The 18,204-nt window shown below is 37.9% G+C and overlaps 1 protein-coding gene across 8 annotated transcripts in view; it reads left to right on the forward strand.

Annotated features, from left to right (window-relative positions):
- Positions 1 to 1,401: 1,401 nt before the first annotated feature.
- Positions 1,402 to 18,204, forward strand: part of PPM1B (protein phosphatase, Mg2+/Mn2+ dependent 1B) — a 46,388-nt gene continuing 29,585 nt past the window's right edge. For 2 of the 8 annotated variants that reach the window (XM_075706672.1, XM_075706673.1), the window contains exons 1-3: positions 1,407 to 1,467; positions 2,144 to 2,259; positions 12,381 to 12,525. The gene's annotated coding sequence lies outside the window, so the exon portion shown is untranslated. Of the gene's footprint in view, positions 1,468 to 2,143; positions 2,260 to 4,451; positions 4,550 to 12,001; positions 12,035 to 12,380; positions 12,526 to 12,854; positions 12,942 to 13,600; positions 13,624 to 18,204 lie in introns of those variants that run through there. The other 6 variants (XM_075706666.1, XM_075706671.1, XM_075706665.1 and 3 more) reach the window with 6 other exon arrangements.

Here is an 18,204-nt window from a genome sequence, read left to right on the forward strand (position 1 = left end):
AGGGTCTGCTGTGACCCACTCTTTTTTTTTTTTTTTTTTTTTTTAAATGTCTTTATCAATGACCTGGAGGAGGAGGTGGAATGCACCTTCATCAGGTATGTGGTAGACATAGAACTGGGTGGCTCAAAGGCAGGGTGGCTGCCCCTGGAAAGGCTAGAGGAGTGAGCCTGCAGGAATCTTACGAAATTCAACAAGGGCGCATACCAACTCCTGCTTCCAGGATTGGTAACCCTCCTGCAGTGCCACAGACTGATTGGATTGTAGCTCTACGTAGAAGGACCTGGTTCTGGTGAACAGTAGGCTGAATACAAGTCAGCGGTTCATGCTGGTAGTGATGAAAACAGCTTTATTCCCCTTTAGTTGGCATTTGTTCCAGATGTTCACAGACTGCATCTGTAATACTGTGTCCAGTTTTGCTCCCCTTCTCCCTAACCCCAACAAGAACAACATTGATAAACTTGGGGCAGGTCCACCAAGATGGTCAGGGAGCTGGAGTGTATGACCTGTGAGGGCGTGCTGAGAGCCTTTCATGGCCTTGTTTACGCTGGAGAAGAGATGCTTAGGAGGGACCCAATAGCAACCATCTGGCACATACAAGGACAGATACCAAGAAGATGGAGCCAGTCTCTTTACTGAGATGCACAGTGCAAAAACAAGATACAGTGGTCATAAATTGAAATGGGTGGACATATGTTGAAAAAATTTTACTGGAGGGATGATTGTTAAGAGGTTATAGGAGGTAACCTGTAAGCCTCTGGAGGTTTTCAAGACCCGAGTGGATAAAGCTCTAAGCAACTGGGACAGAGTTCAATATTGACTACACTTTAAGAAGGAAATTGAACTGGATGACCTCCTAAGTCCCCTCCACTCAGAATCATTCTTTGAAGAATTACCCATGGCAGGGTCCTAAGTAGCCAAAATAATCAATACATTTTGTTTTATTTGGAAACCTGTTTCCTTGTGTGAGTGGCATTTATTTCTAGTGCTGATAAATAAAATAGCTTGAACATAGTTATTTACTCTTGTTGACTATTTTTGATATTAAGTGTTAGTTACTTGAAATCTACCTATTGAGTAAACATTGAATAAGCAAGGTACCTTCATTGAATAAGCTCATTTCATCTAAGAAAGGAAAAATATTCTTTCTCAGTGTTGAAAAAGAAGTTTTAGAACTTTATAGGGATCTGTATGTCTTGTCTCTCGCTTGCCTTCACCCATTATTCTGAACCATGTTGTAAAACAAAACAGTTTGTAGAGTACTTGTTGTTTGAAGTTACTGGGGGGGAAAAGAAAGATACTGGGAAGGATAGTTACTGGAAAAGGAAACTAAATCTCAGCTTCTTTGATACTGGTTCACTTCCCTCTTTGCCCAGGCCTATAAAAAGAATCTGTTATCCTGGATGCTACATGTAGACATCTCCAAAGCGGAGAAGACTGTAGTCAGATTCATGCTGCAGAAATTGCATGGTGGGTTTAGCTGTGATAGCTCTTCTCATGTGTTTGTGTGAAAAGCTACTTTGTTTCTTTCTGGTAACCAAGATAACTTTGGTGAATAGTCAGGTGTGTTTCTGCTTTTGCTTTTAAAGAAATCTGTAGTGGCTGGTAACAGGCTTCTTAGTCATAGTTTCTGTGCTTTAGAATAAGTTTGAATCTCAATTTTTAGTCTTTTCCTTTGAGTCCAGGATCTGGATATATTCTTGTAAATTATTGCATTAGTATGCCAGACTTTTCCATCCTCTCTCCACTTAAATGTGTATGCACATGCATAAGTATATGCAGGCTCTTTCTCTGTCACATAGTTGTACATATTCCTGGTTTGGAGATGGATTTGCTTACACCTCTGTGAAGGTGGTATGTATTGATAGTGGTAGCTTTTTGGCAAGTAGTGGCCATTGAGTGGTGTAGCTTAGATCACTTCATGCTTTCATCTCTAACAAGTGAAAGGCATTCACATGATCTTTTGCTGCATTGCCTTAGACAAGCAGGAAATTCTTGCCTACTTTGGCCGCTTCGAGTGGTTCATGTATTTTATTAGTTCCAGTGTAGAAGTTGCTGTTAAGCAGTTCTTGAGCTATAGATTTTATTGAATATTGTGTTGAACTTGGGGAGAAATTGGTCAATTCTTCCATCTTACTACTTTCAGACTCACAGGCTCTTCTGCTTTATTCACTCCTAATATACAAGGAAGAGTCTCTAAAGTGAATCTTTATCAGAAGGACAAAGATCTGGAAGAAGTTTGACTTTTGTACTACATTCAAGGTAAGACTTTCAAAATTGTCCATGATCAGATGACAAAAAGCATGAATACTGAGGCTTGCAAAATGGTACTATTTCTGTCTTCTTGGCTTCTTGCATATTATACTATTCCTACAGAATATTATTAATATTTATTAGTATTAAATACTTCTGCATAATTCTGTGGAAATACACTAATGAGCAGAGACATATAAGCTAGCTGTGGCTATGTTCCTTAACTAAAACAATTAAGTAGGTTGCTACATGTAACTAATGTTTGTTATGCAGAGCTGTCTTTTGGGTAGCATAAGTGTTCCTACTTCTAAAACTGATACACTAAGCTGCATGATTTAAAATGGAATGTCTTGCTAAATTGGCAGTGTCTTAGTAACCCTTTTTGGCTTACTTAAGGTCCTGTGCTAAGCTTGTTGTAATGTCTCTGTGAATGCAGTATTATAGCTCTTGAGTGACATTTCCAGTCAATCTCAAAATATCGGGAAATAATTGCAAGTTGGAGGGCAGGTTTGCTGCATTTTGGAAGGAAAGGTAGATACATGTCTTTCAATAAAGCTATAGCTTCAAGCACCTATGCAGTTGTCATCTGTCTGCAAGCTAGAGCACTGATCAACTGGTAGGAGCCATTGACATCATTCAGCAGAGTGATACCATTGCCTTCAGCTTCCATGCACAGTTTAACAAAATGTTTAATAATATTTGTTGTGTCATTCCCACACCGTCCCCAGGGAAGAGTGGAGGATATAACAAGGACTAAGGGGATAAAGCCTGTAGCAGACAAAGTGGAATTTCCTCCAGGGGGACCAGTCTTGGGGAGTATGTCAATGGACTGGGCTAGCATCATGTTCATGGCACTCAAAGGGAGGAACTGAAAAAGTGGTTCAGAAGAATGGAGAGGCACGTAGCTATCCCTTGCAGAGATGGTAGTTTGTGTAAGAAGGGGAATACAAGGCCATAGTATCCAGCCATAGAACAGATGGTAAAGGCATTCATATGGAGTCACTCAGAAGGACGTAGGAGATGTTTAGGGGACTGGAAAGTACAAGTAGCATTTAATGTAGGCAGCTGATTGCCTAATGCTAGCTCTTCAGTTTTGCGGGGGTGGAGACCTACTGAAACTGGCACTCATTGTGCTGAGTTCAGCACCTATTTGAAGGCTCAGATCAGCAGTCTTCTATTCACATACCTATTTCTAATTTGTTGTGACTGTGCGGTTCTGTTTTTCATATAGTAGGTTTTACTGAATTATCTGTGTAATCCCCAAGCTGAATGTCTACTTTTCTTTTTAAACTGCTAAATTCATCAGATTCTTTCAGTTGTCATTCTGCAAAAGCCTGAATACTTGAGTATTCCTCTGTGAGCCTTGATTTTTTTTTTTTTTAATGGATACCTAGTTTAATCCAGGCAGTTTGTTAAACCTAATATAGAATACATGCAGGTTAAGCTTTACATGTAGTAAAGTGGTAAGGCTGAGATGCAAGCTTTGGGAGATAACCATTTTAAAGTATCTTGACATGTTGCCTCTATAAATGGGATAACAGAGTAGGGTGTCTGCCCCCTTGCTACAATTAATGTGTTCTTTTATGCATCTCTGTGCTAAGATGTTCCTGTCACCATTCAGTCCAGCAAGGGCATGTCTTGCAGCCAACAGTGTACAGGAGCAGTAACCTTTGGTGAAGCTGGAGATGGTGTCTTAATCCGTGTTATCCAAAAGTGCCTGCAGCTGATGTCTGACCTGATGAATAGCGTAAAATGAATGTTGAATTATTAACATGCTTGCTTCCCGGAATCCTTTTTGCTGTCAAGTCCATGTAGACCTATCGTTACTGCATTGACTGCCTGTAATGCCCTTAAGCACCCTCTCTAATATTGATTTCTGAAAACTGGCATGGTCGTCTTGCATGGTAGTTTTAACATTCTTATTGATAAAATTGCCCTTTGAATTTTTGCAGGTATTCGACATGTATTGTGATACTTGCATAGTGGCAAAATTAAAACAGTTTTTACCTCATAGATCCTTTTGAAACTTCAACACTGAAATATATATTGCAAATCAAGAGAGTTTAAACTCTATTGATTAAAAGTGAGTCAAACTGATTTATTGTGAAACTGAATTTGCACTACTAATTGGACAAAACTTTGAGTATTTAAGCTTGTGAGTTGCCATATGGCTGCTTCTTGCCAAGTACTCCTCTGTTTAGATGACAAGTGAAGCAGTTCAGATAGCCTCAATGCAGACACCTGAAAAAGATTCCATGTGTCCAGGCAACGATACTGGAGACTGCTGCCAGAAAAAAAGGTAATGGAAATTTGCTTCCCTCTGCAGTTCCTAGAGATAGTAATTTTTTTAGACTTCAGACTTCTTCTTAAAACATTTCTCTAGCCTGATGGAAAAAGTAGAGCATGCTATAAAAGTGCAGGGGGCAGTACTGTGTTCTCTGAAATAGTCTGACAAGCCATCTGTGATCTGAAACCTAACTTTCTATAGCATACTGTGGATTGAATAGTATGTATCATGTGATTACAGGTATATTCATTCTGTTACAGTATGGCAGTGTATCATTACATATCATGTAGGATCAGCTGTTTCTCTTAAGCATTTGTTTGTAACTGCCTTATATGCTTTGAGATATGCCTTACTTGAAATAAACCAAATCAGTTCGACTGGGTTGATTTAGGAAGACGATAAATCTGTGTTAGCAATAGGGGAGTGACTTTCTAAGCAAGTAGACCCTCTTAGAAATTTTACTATGTCCTTACATTTTTAAGTGCTGATTCTCTTCATACTAATACAGTACTGTTACTGATGTAACTTTGCTAATAGGTAGAAAAAATGTCTTAATATAGAAGAGACTAAGGAAAAGATAAAAAGGTGTTCTAAAACTGTAACTGAGGTATAAAAATAGCTACGTATTTTAACAATTCCTATTTGGAGGCTTCAGTTCCTGTATTATTTAAATTAGTTCTTTTGGAAGATTGCATGTGTGTAGGCTGTTGACATAACAGATGCTTGAATTATCTCTTTCCAAGTTGTGTGCTTTGCAGTAAACATTAAAATGTCTGTAGCATAGTAAGTGTTAATATTTGGCAGCTTGTAGTACTGGTGTTCTTCTGTTAACAATTTGAATGTGCTGGTGACTTTATTGTGGTGTTGAATGACCTTTTTTTTGGATTTAATTTAACTCCTTTTGTGTATAAACCTAGCAAGTGGTTAACATAGCTAAAAAAGCCACAAATAGATCCAAGTGGTTAAGTAGTGTGGCAGAGAATTTATGCCTCCTGTAAATGTCTGCACAGGTACATCAGCAATGTCAAAGTGTGTTTTTTGGTTTTTTTAATCTGCTGTGATGGCTCAGTTTTAGTTCATTTGTATCTGAAGGCTTACTCTTAGAAGATGAGGGTAGAATAAGAACCCTACTTGCATTCTTGGGCAGCAGGGAAGTCCTTCCCCTAGTCATCAGTATCATATATAAGGAAATAAAACCCCACTCTTGCTATCCCTTATAAACTTGATAAAACTTGATTTTTGTCATTGTCAAACATATCAATGTTAGGGAAGTGTTACTGGTGTTAACTGAAATACTGTAATTTTGATCTTTTTGCTCGTTTTCCACTCCACTTTGTGGAGTTTAAATTCCTTCTAAATTTTTTATATATTCATGGTCCTGCTTAGGGTTGTGTGTATTATACATGTAAGATAGGGAAAAATGTGATTAGTTCACATGCATACATTGTAATGGCTTAATTCCCCTGATAGACAAAATGGGATGCTTTTGAGAATTCTGCGTGGGATATTTGCTCTAAAGACAGGTTCGGTACATAAAGATATGTTGTAGAAACAGGATTTAAGCTTTTTTCTGTCAGGAGCAGCAGAAATACAAGATGTGGTATTGAAGATAAAAAAACCTCCTTATTGGCTTCAACGGTAGTAGCAAGACTTCATTCAAAAGCTGCTGACTTGTCCTAAATGCAATGCTAGCCACTTGATGCTAGGGTGAGATTCTCTACCCAGATAAAAATTAATTTTTGGGAACTCTAGCTGTTAGCTGGCTTAAAAATCACTGAACACTGTTCAGAGAAGAATTAGTCAAGATAGCCTTTTGCAGAGAATCTGTTCTCGTCCTTTGTTAGCATTTCCTATGAGAGACTCACAATGATATAAATCCTTTGAGAACTGTCAAACTTCCTGACTATATCCTACAGCTAGAGCATCTTAAAATTTTGGAGCTCAGTCACCTTTGCTGTCTTAGCAATGAAAGTAGCCAATTATGTCAGGTTTCTTACCTCTGTCCTACAGTGTTTTGAAGTCTGTAACAATGGAGTTGCTTTATTATCCAAATGCACATACTTGCTACAGAATTAACCGATCTGAAATCTGTTGCTTTCTCTGATTTTTCCTGACAACTGCTTCTGTTAAGAGCTTTTTGTGGTCTTACACTTAAGATGTTTTCTTGAAAGGCTTAGCAAGAAAGGGCTAAGCCCTTTCTGCTGCGTAATCAACTGAGAAAGTTTTTATTTGTGTGATTACTTCTGAATTTGAATAATACCATAGTTTCCTAACACCTTGCTCTTTTTCCCGGGGAAAGGAATGAGAAACTCTGGATGCTCTTTAATAGTGCTATAGTAGCTAGGGTGGATGAGACAGTTCACTTCTGTGTGAAGTGAGGTGTGGTTTAGGGACATGCTGTTTTGGCCCAGAGGACTTCTGAGTAGATGTGCCCTGTAATGTTATCAGATGACAGGTGTGGTGGATTCTTTCTCAGAACATTTCACCAGTGTTCAGGCTGTGATTTCTACTTGTTTTAAGCAGATGGATATTTACAAAATCTAAGTAATCTACCTGGAGTGACTGTGGTGTGTGTTTTTTGTTTTTTTTTTTAAACATTGATTTGAAGGCCAGATGTTCAGAGACAACACATGGACAGATGGTGCAAACTGACTCATTAGCTATTGCTATATAGGTGTTCTAGCTCGTAAGATGATAATAAACTTAACCTCATGGGGAAAAGCCATAGGAACGTGCTGAAAAGATAAGTACTTCAGTAATAGTAAACACAGTCTGATGTTGCCCATGCAAATCACTCTGGTGTGTCTGAGCTGGAATTTCGAATCCCCATCAGGAAGATGGATGTTTGCAGACTCTGCCCTTTGCTTTAAGAAACAAGAAACAGAAACCCATGCAGAATATGAATACATCTTCCTCAATCTGCGACTCCTGGATTGCAGTGGAAGGCATATCTAGAACTTCACTTACACTATAGCCATAATGTAAGCTATGATAAAAGCTAGTTAAGAGACTTTTGCAAGCTATTCTCTAGAAAGTCCTAGCAGCCCCAGTAAATGTGTTTGTTCAAAGCAGAAGTCCTCTGCTTACAATTCTTCTTTGTAGTTTTAATTGAGATTTTTTTTGTGAGAGAACACTAACACATAAATGCAGTATACTTTAACTCTTAAGGATACTCTCTTCTCCTTAATTCAACTAAAGATCAGGTAACTGAAGAAGAAGTTTTGTGCTTGGATATTTTTACTGAAGTGTGTTAGATGGCCTTTCTCTTCACCGTTCCTGAAACTGGGTGTTTGAAAAGCTGTCCAGCGTAACTGGTGGAGAGACGATTCTGTATTTCTGTGCTTGAGTTATGCTAAGCATAACTCTGATCTCTTACAGGAGAACAGAGGAGTAAGTGCTTGCCAGGAATCTCCCAGTAGGCAAATGTAGATTGCATACGTACATTCTGAATTCTAGTAAGGCTGGCTTTTGGTATTCCTTCATGTTTTGCTTGTATAATTCAAGAGAGTTTGAGTTACTCATCAGCTAGATGAGCAGTCTCTGCTTCAGGCATTCACTTGTACCAGCATAGCTATCTGTGTGGCTGAGCAGCAGACATTAGCATGGAAACAGGAACAAGCTGCTGAGAGCAAATATTGCTTAAGCTACCGCTACTGCCAAGACATCTATGTAGCCATAATGCAAATTTGCTGATCTAAAGCTTACTTAAAAGAGAATTACAGAGAATTTAGGAATAGGAGGTGCCTTACAAATACGTATTAAAGATAGGTCTGCAAGAAAAAAGTTCAGAATAGCTTTTCTAACTGCTTTCTAGATGTATCAAAAGGCAGCTTTCTGATGCTGCAGTTTAAGTCCACCACTGTGAGGTGATACTTAAAAGTATGGACCTAACCAAGATGCTAAGCCCATAGTATTACCAAGCTTTAGGGCTAGGGTAAAATACTAGTCTAATAGTGTATTCCTGTTGGAAATTCAGCCTTGAATAGTTCAAATTACTAACTTGCAATAAAAATTTGAACTGCAAAGTTCAAACTGCTGAACTAAATTCTCACCAGAACCCCAGGTAAATTTATTTTAAGGCATTTGCCTTTTTAAGAAACCCTGGGTGTTAGTTCTAAAATACAGTGGAAAGATACCATTGCACTTTTTACAAAACCATAATGCTTCAAAAAGGATAAAGCATTTAAATTACTTCATAGAGTTTTTAGTTTCAAACTTTTGTTTATTCTCCTTCCTTTAACTGTTGTAATAGTGAACATTTTAATGCAGCTTCCACATTTGAAGAGGGGCAAAAACCAACAAAAAAACCCCCACACCAACAAAAACACAAATCAAGGCTTTGCCCAGTCTTGGTTGATTCACAAGGTTTTTGTATAGAACCAAGAACCACTTAGCAAATGCAGAGAGAATTCATTATCCTTTTATTACAAAGGATGAGCAACTTTCTCTTTAGGGTAAAAGTTGTATATTGTCTCAAGTAATTACACAGAAATTAACTGCTTTTTTAGTTTGGGCTTTGTCATATATATAGACTAAGGAAGAACTACTGCATGAACTTGCAGCACAACTAGTGTGCTCCCTTGGCACATGCTCTTACATTCCTGGTAAAATCAGGTAACCTAATGAATGCATCTTTTAGGAGAGGGATGTTATCTTAGTTTAGCATATGTTGGGAACATGCAATTGGGAGATTGCAGTATACTAGCTAACCTGTGGTAAGCTTACACTATTGCTCTTTTCCTTCTCCCTCCTAGTATCTTTTACTTCTGCAAAATCTTTTACTGTCTTCTGTGTGAACCTGTTTACAGTTCTGGGGGGTGATGTCGGCAGTGGTGGCGTTATGATGTCATAAGGTCAGTTATGACATATTAGATTATAGCTCATTCTGTTGATGTTCAGGGAGCAGGTTGGTTGGTTTGTTTACTTGTTTTAAAGCAGCACTGGTTTGGTTAGCCGTAAAAGCTCAGAGTCATACCTTGTTGTAGAGCAGAATAAAGCCAGTGTTTTTCTGGTGCTCCTCTGACCAGAGTCTGGAAACTTGCAAAGGACTGGGTATGGTAGTGGGTTTTGTTTGTTTTAAACATTAGGATTCAGCTTGAGGATCATTAGTGCTTTGCCACTGGCGTCATTAGGTATGGATTTAATCATCAGGAAGAACAGCATTTAATGGCTATCCTTCTGTGAAATAACACGAGAAGTTCTTCACGTTTCTCTAGACCGCATAATTTTTTTCATGTGCTTACTATTGAATACTGGTTTTAGTTCTTTAGCAGTGATTTACTTATGATGGCTTTGGCTGCATAGTCTTTCCCTTCTGAAGAAAATACTGTAAACATGGTGAAATTCAAATTCTTTATTAGCCTATGAATATGTAAGTTGTGCTCAATTAAAAACTATTCGACTGTAGAGTACTGGTATCTTAGCAAAAAACTATAAAAGTTTACTGAACTAACTTAGTCCTACTGAAATATTAAGTGTTTATGTACCCGAAAGATTTAAGGAGCCAAAATAAAATGCTTAATACATCTTCTAATTTCATTAAGCCTTTAATAGGAAGCATTCAGCTTTATTCTTGTGATGTAATGCATGATTACCAATCTGGATAAAACCTGTGTATGTGAGCATTTTCTACACACAAATTACCGGGGGCCAGATATAATAGCTTGTTATCCCAAAGCTGTATCATGAATCTGAGTGTCTTTTCCTATGGAAAAAAGTTGTGCAGCTTATTTGGAGTCACTACTATGCAGAAGTAAGTAGAAGTAATGTCCCCTCTTTGTGCAGTGTTCAGTAGTAGAGTATATATCTTAAGATATTTTTGTGTTTTGAGATGCTAAATACCTGCATTTCTTCTGAGAATTAGTGTAGATAGAATTTGGGTGAATAGGAGCATATTCTGGGGTAAGATGCTCTTAGCCCAAAATACCTACCTTTGAATCTGCCCTACTGAAAGCAACCTGTCTCCGGGCTGAAAGTCACCCTTGTCTCATGAATGCTCTTGCATCCTCTGTAGAGTAGAAGACTTTGGGAGGGGTCAAGCCTCTTGCTTCTGGGAAGCATAACGCTCATCTTCTGGTCTGCTTTTGAGAGTCAGGCACTTCTGAAGACTACTGGAGTAGCATCAGAACTGAGGCTCTTCAGCACTTCATCATGCAAGCACCCAGTACCCTCATAGTTAAGGGTATCTTCTGAAGATGGGAGACAGTGCTCGAAGGGAGCTGTGTTCTGGTCACGCATTTTGTGTTTGTGCCCTAGTCACTGTTGTATTTAAGAAGAGGGAATTAAGCTACTTTGTGCAACTTTGTGAATCTGCACTACTGGTGTTTTGGTTTTTTTTTCCTGAAGTTCTTGGATGTGGAAACAAGTTTTTTTTTACTGATCAACTTTTTAACTTTTTTTTGGGAGGGCTTTTGCCATGTAGTCCAATACAATGATTTAGGATACTTGCTGTCTAGTTCTTTCAAAATACTTTTTCAGAGTTCATTAATGATATAATGGATGCTGCTTAAGGTGTAGTTTTACAATACCCTGAGCAAATCTGAATCGGCAGCAGCTGCTGGTTTTGCATTTCTGGCATTGGCACTTGTCTGATCCTGCATTTCCTAAGCTGGGTCAGACAGCTCAAGTGGCAGAAAATAATTGACTTTTTCTGGCTTAGTTTGATTGCTTGAACCATCTATCCTGTTGTGGTGCCTAAGAAGAGAGAATGTTGGGGAAAATACAGAGCTTGCAGCAGAGGGACGTTACAGGCATAAAACTTGCTGAACCCCTACAGTTGTTCTTCAAACGGTAGCAAAGTGTTCCTTCTTTTGAGGAATTTCTTGCTTGTGACACTTTTTGGTAGTTGAAAAGCACTATTTAGCATTTGGAAGAGACAAGCCATAATGACATGTTGTCATAGCTCTCCATTCGTTGATCAGTGGCCTTAAAGTTAAGGTCTGCAGTATGTCCACTTTATCACTCATTCAGACTCATCAGAGTGCTGTAATCAGTTTAAAATCATCAGTGTTACACTAAGGCTTGTATTTCCCTCATGCTGCAAAGCTGGCTGTTATCGAGAATTCTTCCTGTGATAGTTCCTTCTACCTCCTACTGTCCTTCTACTAGGATAGTTCCTTGTCATGGCAACTTTTGTAAGATGCAGTGGTTTGTAAGATTAAATATGTAGTGCCTGATCCATGAAGGAATTTGGGTATTTGCATCCTGTTCAAAACAATGAGTTGATGTGTAAATGCTTTTGTATCTGAATTGTTAGTTATCTGCTGCTTTTACATTTTAAGCTGAATTTATGGTTAATTTTATAGAAACTACTTTTAAAGAAACGTAATGATTCTTATTTCAGAGGAGCTGAAATACTTCTGCAACTGAAGCTTATGCTTTTGTTTTAAACTCTTGTGCAATTTTATGTCTAAACAAGCAGAATAAAAAGCTTACAAATTATACATGCTGCACTTGGTGGGTCCTGTCAAACACTCCAGTGTACTGCCATGTGAGCAGGTGAATAAAATTAAGCAAATAGCACTGTTATGTTAGCAGGTGTGCAAAACCTATTCCTTCTGTTACTGAATTTAGGGACTTGAATGCCAGGTAGTAGGCTAGATGACTTTTTAAGTGCTAATCTGTGCTGGTGAAGGAAATAAGAAAAAAAAAAAATCTGATTCTTTGTTAGCATGAACCTTTAATGTGGTGTTTAGAGAGTGTACTGAAAGGTCTTTTGACATCCAGGTGTAGCTTTAGTTCAAGCACTTCTATTTAGGAAAAACTTGTATTCATGAAAAAATTCATGTACTAATCTGTTGCAAACCATTTGGAATACCTAACTACTTTCTCTGTTTCTTTCTAGGAAATACCAAAATAAAGCAGATGTTGTGTCCTGTACTGTTATCTCAAGGTTTTGCAAGTCATTCTGTTATGTGCTTCTTGGCAGCAGGAATGTAAACTAATTCTCTCGGCACTGAACTAGAACCTTGACAAGGTTGCAATTACAGGTAAGAACAAATTCTGCCACTTGGAAGTTTATGGGAAAGTATAATTGCTCTTATTTTGACTGTGTTTTAATTTGCAATTGACCAAGAATTTAACAGGAATTTCAGAACAGATTGGATAAAAGGATGTGTTTTTTCTTCTTTAAATGCATTTGAATTTTGCTTAATCTTAGTTTTAATAGGGAAGAAATATAACTGAAAGTATAGCTTCTCTCTGCTATAGTACAAAACACTGTTAATAAATCGAAAAAAAAAAATGTAATCTTTCACACTTAAATGTGTGGTGACCCAGATTTTGAGGAAGGTATTTTCTCTTTCTCACACAAGACTGTACAGTGTAAGTCAGGAAGAGCCATGAAGTGTTTTGCCACTGTGTGGTGAGATCAGTGTACTGTCTGTGTGGCTTTTTTCCCCTCAAGGTGTGTATTTCCTTAAATGCGCTAATAGCAGCAGTACTACTTAAGTTAACTTTTTTTTAATCAGTTACAGAAAATCTCTAAATTTTTGTTACAAGTCCACTGTAGCTTCAACTCTTGAATCACCTTTTCAAGGGTAAAGGTTGATGTCTTCTTCCAGGTCAGTGAAAATGTTTTGGCTGCTGGTTTTGTATCATAATTTTATTGGACAATGATGGAGATAACTCTTGTCCCACTACTCAATCAGTATCTTCTGCACTCATGTGTAGGGAGCTAAAAGGCCATGGTTGTTTTTTTACTCTGACTTCTTTTAAAAAAGAAAAAAATTCCATGCTACAAAACTATATTAATGAAAAAAAAAAAACCCACCCATCCCACACCACCACAAATACCTGTCATAGAGATTGCATGTTTTTGTTTGTATGTTTCTGAATAATTTGTTTCTGTTTTTAAACAGGGAGTATGTGTTTTGAAGACTATACATGAAATAGCTTTATTGCATATGCTGAATCTGCAGTATTATGATCAAGTTAAGGCCTTTCAGTCTTGATTTCACATTTTGGTATCTTTGACAGGAAGAGTTGCTTGCCTTAGGCTGCACTTGTCAATAATGGCAGGACAAGAGCCTGGACTGTTGGTATCAAGCAGTCTAGTCTGTCTTACTCTGAAGTTGGATGATGCATAGGTCAGTGACAAGTGTGTGCCAAGGAGGTGGCATTGATTGTTCTACTGCTACGATGAAAGAAGGGATCAGATGTGTTTGGGGGTTTGGTGTTTTTTTGTAACTGTGGTCTTGATTGAATGTTTGTACTTAATTTGCAGTGATGTAACAGGTTGAAAAAAAGGCATGACGACTCTTATGCTGTGCAAGTCATAGACTAATTTATGTTGGAATGGACCTCTAGCACTCATTGAGCCCAACCCTTGTGTCTGACTTAGATTTGTGTGTGAATCAACAAGTCACCCCTCAATTATGTAAATAAATGGTTTAGTGTTTTGCTGTGGTTCTGCAGACCTGCTGCAGAACACTTACTCTGGTCTTTCAGACCTGTATAGGAACAATTTATTGATCATATGAATTGGTGATTCATTGCTGCCCTATTCTCGCAAAAATGTGCCTGAAGCTTTTGGTAAACAAACATTGGAAAAGGTAAGAAAAGAAGTTGTCTTAAATGCCTAAATATAGAATAAGGAAGAACTCGGTGACATACTGCTTCATGCTAATGAGTAAAAAACATTCTTCAATTTTTAATACCAATAATGTATTGGCTAAAATTGGCGCTTGCTCTTCAAAATCTTAGGTGCTATTTCTTGAATAAAAACCTGGCTGCTGGTGGTTAGATTGATTGAAAAGGAGCAAACTGAATTTAACTCAAAACAGTTGGTCTCTTACTGAATTTAGAGAACAAGAAAAATGATTTTGCATAGAAATAACTATAAACTTTATTAGGGAAGAATCATTGCTTTGTAGTATCAAAGTGCCTCATGCATCTGTTTTTAGTAGCCCAGTAAAGAAGTGAGAACATGCTTATTGGCTACAGGAAGTGTGAGCGGATACAGGCAAACAAGGAATTTCAGTTAATATCATGGGATATAAATCTTGTCATAGTATGGTCAGTAGGGATAAACAAGAATACAGTGCTGTCTTCTGGGTGGTATAATAAAGCCACATCTCGTTGCAGAGTTTAAGGACAAAAATGTTGCTTCAGGGTTAATCAGCCTGAACAGGTAATACTTGGTTTAAACAAGTAGGCCCATTTCACTTGGGTGCCAGCATACCAAACTCCTACTTCAAGAAAATGGTACAAGAGCATAAATACTGGCTTACGCAGAGCTGTCTTGGCTCTTACAGACTTTAGCCTTCATTCTGTTCCCATGGAGGTGCTAAAAGCAGTAGCCTGTTTGCTTTGTACTGTCTGGGCCCAGTGGTGTTGTACTTGGTGAACTAGCCTGGGTATTTATGTATCTTACATATCACTTTTTGTATGGTTAATCTGTAACTCGGATAAACTGTTTGCAGATAACAAAGGCAATTGAATTTCCCAGACTTTCATAGTGTTTGGAGGAAATGTTGGTAAAGAAAACCTGACGTTGTTACCTGGAAAATTAAGATGAGTGACATTAATGAAGAGATTGACTATGGTAGTGTTTCCTACTGAGAATGACACTGCATTCCTCTTCTTCAGTAAGTCCCTAGCCGTGGTGCCAAAGTGAACTAAGGGCTGCTTGCTGTCAGAAGTCATGCTGGCAAGCACAGAATTACGTGTGGCTAACTAGGAAGGACACTGCATATTTTATTTAAGCTTTCATTTGTCCACAAAACTGTGTGAAGTTGACTTCTGCAACTTATGTAAGGGTGAAGCTGCATGATAAAGGCTTGGTGACTGTAAAAATGCATCAACCTGGGCACTGATGGCTTTGTACTACATGCTGTGATTGCAAAGCTAGATTCAGAGTCCGCTTTCAAGTTTTCTGTGGAGTTCATCTTGAATATCTGAGGTATGATCTCTAACTTTGCACCTACCAAACTGCATTCCAGAAAAATAAGAAGCCACAGCACAGAAGTGTGCAACTTGTCCGTGAGACACAGACGGTTGCCATATAAGCTGCACTTGAAGATATGCAGTTAACTAGCTTCATCCATGTTTTAATAAGGTGCAAGAAAGCAGAATATGAAATGAACCTCTGAAAAGACCACAAGCATGTATGTTTTTTCTGGTCTTAACCTAGCTGAAAAGGTTATAGCTCTTAACCTAGCTCCTGGTGCTCCTTTCTGTTTTTTCCCCACTGTCTTCTCTGTTGAAGGTTACTGCCCCCTTGGATCTTCTGTCTAAGCTGCTGGCTTCTAAACCCACTGCAGTCAAAGTCACAGTTTCAAAATACTAAAGCTAACTTTACACCTCTTCAGTGAAACAGTTCAAAGAGTAAGGGCAAAAATGTCTCAGCCAGCAGTTCTGAAAGAAAAGATATTGCTGGTACAATGTAGTTGGTGAGTAGCTGAGGCAGAGCAGAAGCGATAACATTTTCAGGTATTGCTACTGCCATTGAAAATAGATGTGAATTCACAGTGTTAAATTACGCCTGTGATTGTTTTGTACCTCCAGACCAGTTTAAAATGGCTGAAGCACATTCTCAGATCTTCATCTCCTTTTTAACTTGGTGGTTTAACAATAGTGTGGTGGGGGGATGCTGTGTGTTTTGTTTGTATTTGTTATTGTTTCTTTTCCCCCAACTGTTGTAACAGTAGAGATGGAGAAATTAATTTCAAAGTTACAGCTATAGCTCCTAGGCATGTATTCTACCTGGTGATGGGGATGACTTGCAAAATTTTTGAAATTCTGGGTTTAGAAGCCTGTTGGGCTGCTTTCATGTCATCCTGGCAGGAAAAGTTTTTTATATCGGGCTCTATATTAAAGGTTTATATTGATACTTAATTTCTTTGTGTCAGTACCTTTGGTCAGCTGAGATCCTTCCTGATGGTGACTCCATTTGGCAACAGATTATTTAAAAACAAAACCAAAACAAACCTCAAAAGAAATAAACCCCTTAGCAAGTGGACATGAATGGTAATCACTGTCCTTTTATATATTTTGGTTTTGAGTGAAAGTAAAATACCCAAATCTCATTCCTAGATTCCAATAATTGCTCTTTGACTCTGCCAGTACTTGTGGCTATGTATTTAAGAGTAGCTGTTACAGCCAAGCTTCAAGTGGAGCTCTTGCTCAAAAATTAAATAACTATTTCCCTAATGTAAATTTTTATAGTGCCAGCATTTTCAAGGTTAGTAAGTCAAAAGCAATCCCAAGTTTTCTGAGATCAAAAATAAAGATCTTTAAAGCGGGTTTCACTCATCAAATGGACTTGTATTTGGTATACATACAGTATAAATAGATAGCAATAGTAAAATATGGTGATAGTATAATGATAGTATATTGTAAGTAAACACAAGATTAGTAAAAGATTGCTTACAATATTCTGTCACTACTTCTTGTTTAAGCTGAAGGGTGCAGGGAATCTTGATGAATGTCAAAACTATCAACAGTCTGTGTAGACACATGTAATGTGTAGAGTGTGTGTATGCACATACACACAGGAGAGAGAGTGTAAGATGGAGACAGAGGGGCTGTCTACCAAGGCTAAGTTTGAATTTTTTTTACTTAAACCAGAAAAGTTATTTCTTCCTGCACTTTCAATAAGCTTTGAAATTGTTTGTCACAGATATTTTGATTATTTATTTGTCACTTAACATCTTTAATATCTAGTGCAGCATTTTCTCTGTTGAAACTTTTTTGTAATAGCAGGAGCACATGTGTTTTGTAACAGGAAACTCTGGCACTGTTTCTTTTCCACTGCACTGACTTATTAAAAATTATTGGCCTGTTGAGTGAATCCTTCTGAGGAAGAGACATTTTACAGTATACTTTTATGACCTAAGCCCAAAAGATTGATGTTGGACTATTCTCATTATATGAAAAGATACGTTATTGCTTTTGGGACTGTTGGCTGTCAAGGTATTAGTCTAGTTCTGATGTTCTCTTTGAAACTGACATGTGATCTGAAAATTATTTTATAGTATCTACAAAAACTTTGATTATGACTTTTAGACCTTTATAATCTAATTACATTTTGGCTACCTTTCTGACAGCCAGCAAGTAAATATTTCTGCCTGTTAAATATAGATCTATATGGAAAGGAGCATGCTTTTCATTTAAAGTAGCTGCCTATTTCTCCTTCAGAAAATCATGGATATCTGTAACTGAGCCAGAACCATTTGCTATTTTATAAGTAGATCTTGGGAGAAAATTGGTGGTTGTGGTTGTTTTTCTTTTAAACAAAGAAATTTAAAATTACTCACAGACTTGATTTTTAAGACCCTTTACTATATGGCTGATCTAATACCAAAGAAAGTCTTCACTGTGTAGCTGTGGGGAAAAGGATGCTTACCATAAATTTGTCTTCCATGTCAGAGGACATGGCTTTTGTCTTCATACTTCCATACCTCAAATGGATTGATGTCTTTCGTTTCCTGAGGCTGAATTATTGCTTATGTTCCCTGTAAATGAGATAAGGACCTCACGTAGGATTTGTTTCAGGTAGGAAGCATCAAAGAAAAATATGTTAGGAATTCAGAGAAGTAAGCCTTGGGTTAGGTTTTTGCCCTGGTAAAGGGATGTCGGCTTTTGTTAGAGACTCACAGCCCTGAACTGGAAATGGCTTAGCTATTGATGTAAAACCAGAGATGAAGAGTGTACAGTAGAGCAGTAGC

The sequence above is a fragment of the Pelecanus crispus genome, chromosome 3 (genome assembly GCF_030463565.1).
Source record: "Pelecanus crispus isolate bPelCri1 chromosome 3, bPelCri1.pri, whole genome shotgun sequence".
Lineage (NCBI taxonomy): Eukaryota > Metazoa > Chordata > Aves > Pelecaniformes > Pelecanidae > Pelecanus > Pelecanus crispus.